The sequence below is a fragment of the Phyllobates terribilis genome, unplaced genomic scaffold, assembly GCF_046119375.1.
Source record: "Phyllobates terribilis strain yellow unplaced genomic scaffold, ASM4611937v1 Scaffold_47__1_contigs__length_9908305, whole genome shotgun sequence".
Classification (NCBI taxonomy): Eukaryota; Metazoa; Chordata; class Amphibia; order Anura; family Dendrobatidae; genus Phyllobates; species Phyllobates terribilis.
In genome coordinates this window covers 6,984,758-6,998,386 of record NW_027362807.1, presented here as the reverse complement: position 1 = coordinate 6,998,386, position 13,629 = coordinate 6,984,758, and the positions used below count along the sequence as shown (strand labels likewise).

General features: G+C 49.2%; 1 pseudogene; it reads right to left on the bottom strand.

The window, feature by feature from the left end:
- LOC141191570 (uncharacterized) overlaps positions 1-13,629 on the bottom strand; it is a 773,803-nt pseudogene that overhangs the window by 434,395 nt on the left and 325,779 nt on the right.

Here is a 13,629-nt window from a genome sequence, read left to right as displayed (position 1 = left end):
CTTCTCAATGCTGTTCAGCCAGCCAGGTATCCTGCCTGCAGTAGAAGGAATGTGGCAATGGAACACTGCTGCGCGTGTCACAATAGGCTCTGAGCCTTTATATACCTGCGCACGTCAGCAGCCACCTTCAGTCTGCTGCTGGACAGCCAGCAGCAGCAGCAGCAGCAGCAGCAGCAAGCCGAAAAGTGCAGGCATGTAAGGGATCTAGAGGTTGACAACATGTCTTCTTAACGGGAGTCCAGGTGCCCATCTCCACAAATGGACTTTTCAGGATCCGAGGGTGGCACCGTAGGCCGCAACCAATTGCCGCAACTTCTTTAATTTCATGCCTGCAGACTATGAAAAATAAACCAAAAAAGTTTGGTTGATTGGTCTGTGGCGTTCTTTTAAAGTGTTGCTTATAGCAGTCTCTGTGAGCTTCTCAATGCTGTTCAGCCAGCCAGGTATCCTGCCTGCAGTAGATGGAATGTGGCAATAGAACACTGCTGCGCGTGTCACAATAGGCGCTGAGCCTTTATATACCTGCGCACGGCAGCAGCCACCTTCAGTCTGCTGCTGGACAGCCAGCAGCAGAAGCAGCAGCAAGCCGAAAAGTGCAGGCATGTAAGGGATCTAGAGGTTGACAACATGTCTTCTTAACGGGAGTCCAGGTGCAAATCTCCACAAATGGACTTTTCAGGATCCGAGGGTGGCACCGTAGGCCGCAACCAATTGCCGCAACTTCTTTAATTTCATGCCTGCAGACTATAAAAAATAATCCAAAAAAGTTTGGTTGATTGGTCTGTGGCGTTCTTTTAAAGTGTTGCTTATAGCGGTCTCTGTGAGCTTCTCAATGCTGTTCAGCCAGCCAGGTATCCTGACTGCAGTAGATGGAACACTGCTGCGCGTGTCACAATAGGCTCTGAGCCTTTATATACCTGCGCACGGCAGCAGCCACCTTCAGTCTGCTGCTGGACAGCCAGCAGCAGAAGCAGCAGCAAGCCGAAAAGTGCAGGCATGTAAGGGATCTAGAGGTTGACAACATGTCTTCTTAACGGGAGTCCAGGTGCCCATCTCCACAAATGGACTTTTCAGGATCCGAGGGTGGCACCGTAGGCCGCAACCAATTGCCGCAACTTATTTAATTGCATGCCTGCAGACTATGAAAAAAAAAAAAAAAAGTTTGGTTGATTGGTCTGTGGCGTTCTTTTAACGTGTTGCTTATAGCGGTCTCTGTGATCTTCTCAATGCTGTTCAGCCAGCCAGGTATCCTGCCTGCAGTAGATGGAATGTGGCAATAGAACACTGCTGCGCGTGTCACAATAGGCTCTGAGCCTTTATATACCTGCGCACGGCAGCAGCCACCTTCAGTCTGCTGCTGGACAGCCAGCAGCAGCAGCAGCAAGCCGAAAAGTGCAGGCATGTAAGGGATCTAGAGGTTGACAACATGTCTTCTTAACGGGAGTCCAGGTGCAAATCTCCACAAATGGACTTTTCAGGATCCGAGGGTGGCACCGTAGGCCGCAACCAATTGCCGCAACTTCTTTAATTTCATGCCTGCAGACTATAAAAAATAATCCAAAAAAGTTTGGTTGATTGGTCTGTGGCGTTCTTTTAAAGTGTTGCTTATAGCGGTCTCTGTGAGCTTCTCAATGCTGTTCAGCCAGCCAGGTATCCTGCCTGCAGTAGATGGAATGTGGCAATGGAACACTGCTGCGCGTGTCACAATAGGCTCTGAGCCTTTATATACCTGCGCACGGCAGCAGCCACCTTCAGTCTGCTGCTGGACAGCCAGCAGCAGCAGCAGCAAGCCGAAAAGTGCAGGCATGTAAGGGATCTAGATGTTGACAACATGTCTTCTTAACGGGAGTCCAGGTGCCCATCTCCACAAATGGACTTTTCAGGATACGAGGGTGGCACCGTAGGCTGCAAACAATTGCCGCAACTTCTTTAATTTCATCCCTGCAGACTATAAAAAATAACCTAAAAAAGTTTGGTTGATTGGTCTGTGGCGTTCTTTTAAAGTGTTGCTTATAGCGGTCTCTGTGGGCTTCTCAATGCTGTTCAGCCAGCCAGGTATCCTGCCTGCAGTAGATGGAATGTGGCAATGGAACACTGCTGCGCGTGTCACAATAGGCTCTGAGCCTTTATATACCTGCGCACGGCAGCAGCCACCTTCAGTCTGCTGCTGGACAGCCAGCAGTAGCAGCAAGCCGAAAAGTGCAGGCATGTAAGGGATCTAGAGGTTGACAACATGTCTTCTTATCGGGAGTCCAGGTGCAAATCTCCACAAATGGACTTTTCAGGATCCGAGGGTGGCACCGTAGGCCGCAACCAATTGCCGCAACTTCTTTAATTTCATGCCTGCAGACTATAAAAAATAATCCAAAAAAGTTTGGTTGATTGGTCTGTGGCGTTCTTTTAAAGTGTTGCTTATAGCGGTCTCTGTGAGCTTCTCAATGCTGTTCAGCCAGCCAGGTATCCTGACTGCAGTAGATGGAACACTGCTGCGCGTGTCACAATAGGCTCTGAGCCTTTATATACCTGCGCACGGCAGCAGCCACCTTCAGTCTGCTGCTGGACAGCCAGCAGCAGAAGCAGCAGCAAGCCGAAAAGTGCAGGCATGTAAGGGATCTAGAAGTTGACAACATGTCTTCTTAACGGGAGTCCAGGTGCCCATCTCCACAAATGGACTTTTCAGGATCCGAGGGTGGCACCGTAGGCCGCAACCAATTGCCGCAACTTATTTAATTGCATGCCTGCAGACTATGAAAAAAAAAAAAAAAAGTTTGGTTGATTGGTCTGTGGCGTTCTTTTAAAGTGTTGCTTATAGCGGTCTCTGTGATCTTCTCAATGCTGTTCAGCCAGCCAGGTATCCTGCCTACAGTAGATGGAATGTGGCAATAGAACACTGCTGCGCGTGTCACAATAGGCTCTGAGCCTTTATATACCTGCGCACGGCAGCAGCCACCTTCAGTCTGCTGCTGGACAGCCAGCAGCAGCAGCAGCAAGCCGAAAAGTGCAGGCATGTAAGGGATCTAGAGGTTGACAACATGTCTTCTTAACGGGAGTCCAGGTGCCCATCTCCACAAATGGACTTTTCAGGATCCGAGGGTGGCACCGTAGGCCGCAACCAATTGCCGCACCTTCTTTAATTTCATGCCTGCAGGCTATAAAAAATAACCCAAAAAAGTTTGGTTGATTAGTGTGTGGCGTTCTTTTAAAGTGTTGCTTATAGCGGTCTCTGTGAGCTTCTCAATGCTGTTCAGCCAGCCAGGTATCCTGCCTGCAGTAGATGGAATGTGGCAATGGAACACTGCTGCGCGTGTCACAATAGGCTCTGAGCCTTTATATACCTGCGCACTGCAGCAGCCACCTTCAGTCTGCTGCTGGACAGTCAGCAGCAGAGGCAGCAGCAAGCCGAAAAGTGCAGGCATGTAAGGGATCTAGAGGTTGACAACATGTCTTCTTAACGGGAGTCCAAGTGCCCATCTCCACAAATGGACTTTTCAGGATCCGAGGGTGGCACCGTAGGCCGCAACCAATTGCCGCAACTTCTTTAATTTCATGCCTGCAGACTATAAAAAAAAAAAAAAAAAAAAGTTTGGTTGATTGGTCTGTGGCGTTCTTTTAAAGAGTTGCTTATAGCGGTCTCTGTGATCTTCTCAATGCTGTTCAGCCAGCCAGGTATCCTGCCTACAGTAGATGGAATGTGGCAATAGAACACTGCTGCGCGTGTCACAATAGGCTCTGAGCCTTTATATACTTGCGCACGGCAGCAGCCACCTTCAGTCTGCTGCTGGACAGCCAGCAGCAGCAGCAAGCCGAAAAGTGCAGGCATGTAAGGGATCTAGAGGTTGACAATATGTCTTCTTAATGGGAGTCCAGGTGCCCATCTCCACAAATGGACTTTTCAGGATCCGAGGGTGGCACCGAAGGCCGCAACCAATTGCCGCAACTTCTTTAATTTCATGCCTGCAGACTATAAAAAAAAAAAAAAAAAGTTTGGTTGATTGGTCTGTGGCGTTCTTTTAAAGTGTTGCTTATAGCGGTCTCTGTGGGCTTCTCAATGCTGTTCAGCCAGCCAGGTATCCTGCCTGCAGTAGATGGAATGTGGCAATGGAACACTGCTGCGCGTGTCACAATAGGCTCTGAGCCTTTATATACCTGCGCACGGCAGCATCCACCTTCAGTCTGCTGCTGGACAGCCAGTAGCAGCAGCAGCAAGCCTAAAAGTGCAGGCATGTAAGGGATCTAGAGGTTGACAACATGTCTTCTTAACGGGAGTCCAGGTGCCCATCTCCACAAATGGACTTTTCAGGATCCGAGGGTGGCACCGCAGGCCGCAACCAATTGCCGCACCTTCTTTAATTTCATGCCTGCAGGCTATAAAAAATAACCCCAAAAAGTTTGGTTGATTGGTCTGTGGCGTTCTTTTAAAGTGTTGCTTATAGCGCTCTCTGTGAGCTTCTCAATGCTGTTCAGCCAGCCAGGTATCCTGCCTGCAGTAGATGGAATGTGGCAATGGAACACTGCTGCGCGTGTCACAATAGGCTCTGAGCCTTTATATACCTGCGCACGGCAGCAGCCACCTTCAGTCTGCTGCTGGACAGCCAGCAGCAGAAGCAGCAGCAAGCCGAAAAGTGCAGGCATGTAAGGGATCTAGAGGTTGACAACATGTCTTCTTAACGTTAGTCCAGGTGCCCATCTCCACAAATGGACTTTTCAGGATCCGAGGGTGGCACCGTAGGCCGCAACCAATTGCCGCAACTTATTTAATTTCATGCCTGCAGACTATAAAAAATAACCCCAAAAAGTTTGGTTGATTGGTCTGTGGCGTTCTTTTAAAGTGTTGCTTATAACGGTCTCTGTGAGCTTCTCAATGCTGTTCAGCCAGCCAGGTATCCTGCCTGCAGTAGATGGAATGTGGCAATGGAACACTGCTGCGCGTGTCACAATAGACTATGAGCCTTTATATACCTGCGCACGGAAGCAGCCACCTTCAGTCTGCTGCTGGACAGCCAGCAGCAGCAGCAAGCCGAAAAGTGCAGGCATGTAAGGGATCTAGAGGTTGACAACATGTCTTCTTATCGGGAGTCCAGGTGCAAATCTCCACAAATGGACTTTTCAGGATCCGAGGGTGGCACCGTAGGCCGCAACCAATTGCCGCAACTTCTTTAATTTCATGCCTGCAGACTATAAAAAATAATCCAAAAAAGTTTGGTTGATTGGTCTGTGGCGTTCTTTTAAAGTGTTGCTTATAGCGGTCTCTGTGAGCTTCTCAATGCTGTTCAGCCAGCCAGGTATCCTGACTGCAGTAGATGGAACACTGCTGCGCGTGTCACAATAGGCTCTGAGCCTTTATATACCTGCGCACGGCAGCAGCCACCTTCAGTCTGCTGCTGGACAGCCAGCAGCAGAAGCAGCAGCAAGCCGAAAAGTGCAGGCATGTAAGGGATCTAGAGGTTGACAACATGTCTTCTTAACGGGAGTCCAGGTGCCCATCTCCACAAATGGACTTTTCAGGATCCGAGGGTGGCACCGTAGGCAGCAACCAATTGCCGCAACTTATTTAATTGCATGCCTGCAGACTATGAAAAAAAAAAAAAAAAGTTTGGTTGATTGGTCTGTGGCGTTCTTTTAAAGTGTTGCTTATAGCGGTCTCTGTGATCTTCTCAATGCTGTTCAGCCAGCCAGGTATCCTGCCTACAGTAGATGGAATGTGGCAATAGAACACTGCTGCGCGTGTCACAATAGGCTCTGAGCCTTTATATACCTGCGCACGGCAGCAGCCACCTTCAGTCTGCTGCTGGACAGCCAGCAGCAGCAGCAGCAAGCCGAAAAGTGCAGGCATGTAAGGGATCTAGAGGTTGACAACATGTCTTCTTAACGGGAGTCCAGGTGCAAATCTCCACAAATGGACTTTTCAGGATCCGAGGGTGGCACCGTAGGCCGCAACCAATTGCCGCAACTTCTTTAATTTCATGCCTGCAGACTATAAAAAATAATCCAAAAAAGTTTGGTTGATTGGTCTGTGGCGTTCTTTTAAAGTGTTGCTTATAGCGGTCTCTGTGAGCTTCTCAATGCTGTTCAGCCAGCCAGGTATCCTGCCTGCAGTAGATGGAATGTGGCAATGGAACACTGCTGCGCGTGTCACAATAGGCTCTGAGCCTTTATATACCTGCGCACGACAGCAGCCACCTTCAGTCTGCTGCTGGACAGCCAGCAGCAGCAGCAGCAAGCCGAAAAGTGCAGCATGTACGGGATCTAGAGGTTGACAACATGTCTTCTTAACGGGAGTCCAGGTGCCCATCTCCACAAATGGACTTTTCAGGATACGAGGGTGGCACCATAGGCTGCAAACAATTGCCGCAACTTCTTTAATTTCATGCCTACAGACTATAAAAAATAACGTAAAAAAGTTTGGTTGATTGGTCTGTGGCGTTCTTTTAAAGTGTTGCTTATAGCGGTCTCTGTGAGCTTCTCAATGCTGCTCAGCCAGCCAGGTATCCTGCCTGCAGTAGATGGAATGTGGCAATGGAACACTGCTGCGCGTGTCACAATAGGCTCTGAGCCTTTATATACCTGCGCACGGCAGCCGCCACCTTCAGTCTGCTGCTGGTCAGCCAGCAGCAGAAGCAGCAGCAAGCCGAAAAGTGCAGGCATGTAAGGGATCTAGAGGTTGACAACATGTCTTCTTAACGGGAGTCCAGTTGCCCATCTCCACAAATGGACTTTTCAGGATCCGAGGGTGGCACCGTAGGCCGCAACCAATTGCCGCAACTTATTTAATTGCATGCCTGCAGACTATGAAAAAAAAAAAAAAAAGTTTGGTTGATTGGTCTGTGGCGTTCTTTTAAAGTGTTGCTTATAGCGGTCTCTGAGATCTTCTCAATGCTGTTCAGCCAGCCAGGTATCCTGCCTACAGTAGATGGAATGTGGCAATAGAACACTGCTGCGCGTGTCACAATAGGCTCTGAGCCTTTATATACCTGCGCACGGCAGCAGCCACCTTCAGTCTGCTGCTGGACAGCCAGCAGCAGCAGCAGCAAGCCGAAAAGTGCAGGCATGTAAGGGATCTAGAGGTTGACAACATGTCTTCTTAACGGGAGTCCAGGTGCAAATCTCCACAAATGGACTTTTCAGGATCCGAGGGTGGCACCGTAGGCCGCAACCAATTGCCGCAACTTCTTTAATTTCATGCCTGCAGACTATAAAAAATAATCCAAAAAAGTTTGGTTGATTGGTCTGTGGCGTTCTTTTAAAGTGTTGCTTATAGCGGTCTCTGTGAGCTTCTCAATGCTGTTCAGCCAGCCAGGTATCCTGCCTGCAGTAGATGGAATGTGGCAATGGAACACTGCTGCGCGTGTCACAATAGGCTCTGAGCCTTTATATACCTGCGCACGACAGCAGCCACCTTCAGTCTGCTGCTGGACAGCCAGCAGCAGCAGCAGCAAGCCGAAAAGTGCAGCATGTAAGGGATCTAGAGGTTGACAACATGTCTTCTTAACGGGAGTCCAGGTGCCCATCTCCACAAATGGACTTTTCAGGATACGAGGGTGGCACCGTAGGCTGCAAACAATTGCCGCAACTTCTTTAATTTCATGCCTGCAGACTCTGAAAAATAACGTAAAAAAGTTTGGTTGATTGGTCTGTGGCGTTCTTTTAAAGTGTTGCTTATAGCAGTCTCTGTGAGCTTCTCAATGCTGCTCAGCCAGCCAGGTATCCTGCCTGCAGTAGATGGAATGTGGCAATGGAACACTGCTGTGCGTGTCACAATAGGCTCTGAGCCTTTATATACCTGCGCACGGCAGCAGCCACCTTCAGTCTGCTGCTGGACAGTCAGCAGCAGAGGTAGCAGCAAGCCGAAAAGTGCAGGCATGTAAGGGATCTAGAGGTTGACAACATGTCTTCTTAACGGGAGTCCAAGTGCCCATCTCCACAAATGGACTTTTCAGGATCCGAGGGTGGCACCGTAGGCCGCAACCAATTGCCGCAACTTCTTTAATTTCATGCCTGCAGACTATAAAAAAAAAAAAAAAAAGTTTGGTTGATTGGTCTGTGGCGTTCTTTTAAAGAGTTGCTTATAGCGGTCTCTGTGATCTTCTCAATGCTGTTCAGCCAGCCAGGTATCCTGCCTACAGTAGATGGAATGTGGCAATGGAACACTGCTGCGCGTGTCACAATAGGCTCTGAGCCTTTATATACTTGCGCACGGCAGCAGCCACCTTCAGTCTGCTGCTGGACAGCCAGCAGCAGCAGCAAGCCGAAAACTGCAGGCATGTAAGGGATCTAGAGGTTGACAACATGTCTTCTTAACGGGAGTCCAGGTGCCCATCTCCACAAATGGACTTTTCAGGATCCGAGGGTGGCACCGTAGGCCGCAACCAATTGCCGCAACTTATTTAATTTCATGCCTGCACACTATAAAAAATAACCCCAAAAAGTTTGGTTGATTGGTCTGTGGCGTTCTTTTAAAGTGTTGCTTATAACGGTCTCTGTGAGCTTCTCAATGCTGTTCAGCCAGCCAGGTATCCTGCCTGCAGTAGATGGAATGTGGCAATGGAACACTGCTGCGCGTGTCACAATAGACTCTGAGCCTTTATATACCTGCGCACGGCAGCAGCCACCTTCAGTCTGCTGCTGGACAGCCAGCAGCAGCAGCAATCACAATAGGTTCTGAGCCTTTATATACCTGCGCACGGCAGCAGCCACCTTCAGTCTGCTGCTGGACAACCAGCAGCAGAAGCAGCAGCAAGCCGAAAAGTGCAGGCATGTAAGGGATCTAGAGGTTGACAACATGTCTTCTTAACGGGAGTCCAGGTGCAAATCTCCACAAATGGACTTTTCAGGATCCGAGGGTGGCACCGTAGGCCGCAACCAATTGCCGCAACTTCTTTAATTTCATGCCTGCAGAATATAAAAAATAATCCAAAAAAGTGTGCTTGATTGGTCTGTGGCGTTCTTTTAAAGTGTTGCTTATAGCGGTCTCTGTGAGCTTCTCAATGCTGTTCAGCCAGCCAGGTATCCTGACTGCAGTAGATGGAACACTGCTGCTCGTGTCACAATAGGCTCTGAGCCTTTATATACCCGCGCACGGCAGCAGCCACCTTCAGTCTGCTGCTGGTCAGCCAGTAGCAGAAGCAGCAGCAAGCCGAAAAGTGCAGGCATGTAAGGGATCTAGAGGTTGACAACATGTCTTCTTAACGGGAGTCCAGGTGCCCATCTCCACAAATGGACTTTTCAGGATCCGAGGGTGGCACCGTAGGCCGCAACCAATTGCCGCAACTTATTTAATTGCATGCCTGCAGACTATGAAAAAAAATAAATAAAAGTTTGGTTGATTGGTCTGTGGCGTTCTTTTAAAGTGTTGCTTATAGCGGTCTCTGTGATCTTCTCAATGCTGTTCAGCCAGCCAGGTATCCTGCCTACAGTAGATGGAATGTGGCAATAGAACACTGCTGCGCGTTTCACAATAGGCTCTGAGCCTTTATATACCTGCGCACGGCAGCAGCCACCTTCAGTCTGCTGCTGGACAGCCAGCAGCAGCAGCAGTAAGCTGAAAAGTGCAGGCATGTAAGGGATCTAGATGTTGACAACATGTCTTCTTAACGGGAGTCCAGGTGCAAATCTCCACAAATGGACTTTTCAGGATCCGAGGGTGGCACCGTAGGCCGCAACCAATTGCCGCAACTTCTTTAATTTCATGCCTGCAGACTATAAAAAATAATCCAAAAAAGTTTGGTTGATTGGTCTGTGGCGTTCTTTTAAAGTGTTGCTTATAGCGGTCTCTGTGAGCTTCTCAATGCTGTTCAGCCAGCCAGGTATCCTGCCTGCAGTAGATGGAATGTGGCAATGGAACACTGCTGCGCGTGTCACAATAGGCTCTGAGCCTTTATATACCTGCGCACGGCAGCAGCCACCTTCAGTCTGCTGCTGGACAGCCAGCAGCAGCAACAGCAAGCCGAAAAGTCCAGCATGTAAGGGATCTAGAGGTTGACATCATGTCTTCTTAACGGGAGTCCAGGTGCCCATCTCCACAAATGGACTTTTCAGGATACGAGGGTGGCACCGTAGGCTGCAAACAGTTGCCGCAACTTCTTTAATTTCATGCCTGCAGACTATAAAAAATAACCTAAACAAGTTTGGTTGATTGGTCTGTGGCGTTATTTTAAAGTGTTGCTTATAGCGGTCTCTGTGAGCTTCTCAATGCTGCTCAGCCAGCCAGGTATCCTGCCTGCAGTAGATGGAATGTGGCAATGGAACACTGCTGCGCATGTCACAATAGGCTCTGAGCCTTTATATACCTGCGCACGGCAGCAGCCACCTTCAGTCTGCTGCTGGACAGCCAGTAGCAGCAGCAGCAAGCCTAAAAGTGCAGGCATGTAAGGGATCTAGAGGTTGACAACATGTCTTCTTAACGGGAGTCCAGGTGCCCATCTCCACAAATGGACTTTTCAGGATCCGAGGGTGGCACCATAGGCCGCAACCGATTGCCGCAACTTCTTTAATTTCATGCCTGCAGACTACAAAAAATAACCCAAAAAAGTTTGGTTGATTGGTCTGTGGCGTTCTTTTAAAGTGTTGCTTATATCGGTCTCTGTGAGCTTCTCAATGCTGTTCAGCCAGCCAGGTATCCTGCCTGCAGTAGATGGAATGTGGCAATGGAACACTGCTGCGCGTGTCACAATAGGCTCTGAGCCTTTATATACCTGCGCACGGCAGCAGCCACCTTCAGTCTGCTGCTGGACAGCCAGCAGCAGCAGCAGCAAGCCGAAAAGTGCAGGCATGTAAGGGATCTAGAGGTTGACAACATGTCTTCTTAACGGGAGTCCAGGTGCCCATCTCCACAAATGGACTTTTCAGTATCCGAGGGTGGCACCGAAGGCCGCAACCAATTGCCGCAACTTCTTTAATTTCATGCCTGCAGACTATAAAAAAAAAAAAAAAAGTTTGGTTGATTGGTCTGTGGCGTTGTTTTAAAGTGTTGCTTATAGCGGTCTCTGTGGGCTTCTCATTGCTGTTCAGCCAGCCAGGTATCCTGCCTGCAGTAGATGGAATGTGGCAATGGAACACTGCTGCGCGTGTCACAATAGGCTCTGAGCCTTTATATACCTGCGCACGGCAGCAGCCACCTTCAGTCTGCTGCTGGACAGCCAGTAGCAGCAGCAGCAAGCCTAAAAGTGCAGGCATGTAAGGGATCTAGAGGTTGACAACATGTCTTCTTAACGGGAGTCCAGGTGCCCATCTCCACAAATGGACTTTTCAGGATCCGAGGGTGGCACCGTAGGCCGCAACCAATTGCCGCACCTTCTTTAATTTCATGCCTGCAGGCTATAAAAAATAACCCAAAAAAGTTTGGTTGATTGGTCTGTGGCGTTCTTTTAAAGTGTTGCTTATAGCGGTCTCTGTGAGCTTCTCAATGCTGTTCAGCCAGCCAGGTATCCTGCCTGCAGTAGATGGAATGTGGCAATGGAACACTGCTGCGCGTGTCACAATAGGCTCTGAGCCTTTATATACTTGCGCACGGCAGTAGCCACCTTCAGTCTGCTGCTGGACAGCCAGCAGCAGCAGCAAGCCGAAAAGTGCAGGCATGTAAGGGATCTAGAGGTTGACAACATGTCTGCTTAACGGGAGTCCAGGTGCCCATCTCCACAAATGGACTTTTCAGGATCCGAGGGTGGCACCGTAGGCCGCAACCAATTGCCGCAACTTCTTTAATTTCATACCTGCAGACTATAAAAAATAACCCAAAAAAGTTTGGTTGATTGGTCTGTGGCGTTCTTTTAAAGTGTTTCTTATAGCGGTCTCTGTGAGCTTCTCAATGCTGTTCAGCCAGTCAGGTATCCTGCCTGCAGTAGATGGAATGTGGCAATGGAACACTGCTGCGCGTGTCACAATAGGCTCTGAGCCTTTATATACCTTTGCAAGGCAGCAGCCACCTTCAGTCTGCTGCTGGACAGCCAGCAGCAGCAGCAGCAAGCCGAAAAGTGCAGGCATGTAAGGGATCTAGAGGTTGACAACATGTCTTCTTAACGGAAGTCCAGGTGCCCATCTCCACAAATGGACTTTTCAGGATCCGAGGGTGGCACCGTAGGCCACAGCCAATTGCCGCAACTTCTTTAATTTCATGCCTGCAGACTATAAAAAATAACCCAAAAAAGTTTGGTTGATTGGTCTGTGGCGTTCTTTTAAAGTGTTGCTTATAGCGGTCTCTGTGAGCTTCTCAATGCTGTTCAGCCAGCCAGGTATCCTGCCTGCAGTAGATGGAACACTGCTGCGCGTGTCACAATAGGCTCTGAGCCTTTATATACCTGTGCAAGGCAGCAGCCACCTTCAGTCTGCTGCTGGACAGCCAGCAGCAGCAGCAAGCCGAAAAGTGCAGGCATGTAAGGGATCTAGAGGTTTACAACATGTCTTCTTAACGGGAGTCCAGGTGCAAATCTCCACAAATGGACTTTTCAGGATCCGAGGGTGGCACCGTAGGCCGCAACCAATTGCCGCAACTTCTTTAATTTCATGCCTGCAGACTATAAAAAATAATCCAAAAAAGTTTGGTTGATTGGTCTGTGGCGTTCTTTTAAAGTGTTGCTTATAGCGGTCTCTGTGAGCTTCTCAATGCTGTTCAGCCAGCCAGGTATCCTGCCTGCAGTAGATGGAACACTGCTGCGCGTGTCACAATAGGCTCTGAGCCTTTATATACCTGCGCACGGCAGCAGCCACCTTCAGTGTACTGCTGGACAGCCAGCAGCAGCAGCAAGCCGAAAAGTGCAGCATGTAAGGGATCTAGAGGTTGACAACATGTCTTCTTAACGGAAGTGCAGGTGCCCATCTCCACAAATGGACTTTTCAGGATCCGAGAGTGGCACCGTAGGCCGCAACCAATTGCCGCAACTTCTTTAATTTCATGCCTGCAGACTATAAAAAATAACCCAAAAAAGTTTGGTTGATTGGTCTGTGGCGTTCTTTTAAAGTGTTGCTTATAGCGGTCTCTGTGAGCTTCTCAATGCTGTTCAGCCAGCCAGGTATCCTGCCTGCAGTAGATGGAACACTGCTGCACGTGTCACAATAGGCTCTGAGCCTTTATATACCTGCGCACGGCAGCAGCCACCTTCAGTCTGCTGCTGAATAGCCAGCAGCAGCAGCAGCAAGCCGAAAAGTGCAGCATTTAAGGATCTAGAGGTTGACAACATGTCTTCTTAACGGGAGTCCAGGTGCCCATCTCCACAAATGGACTTTTCAGGATCCGAGGGTGGCACCGTAGGCTGCAAACAATTGCCGCAACTTCTTTAATTTCATGCCTGCAGACTATAAAAAATAAGCTAAAAAAGTTTGGTTGATTGGTGTGTGGCGTTCTTTTAAAGTGGTACTTATAGCGGTCTCTGTGAGCTTCTCAATGCTGTTCAGCCAGCCAGGTATCCTGCCTGCAGTAGATGGAATGTGGCAATGGAACACTGCTGCGCGTGTCACAATAGGCTCTGAGCCTTTATATACCTGCGCACGGCAGCAGCCACTTTCGGTCTGCTGCTGGACAGCCAGTAGCAGCAGCAGCAAGCCTAAAAGTGCAGGCATGTAAGGGATCTAGAGGTTGACAACATGTCTTCTTAACGGGAGTCCAGGTGCCCATCTCCACAAATGGACTTTTCAGGA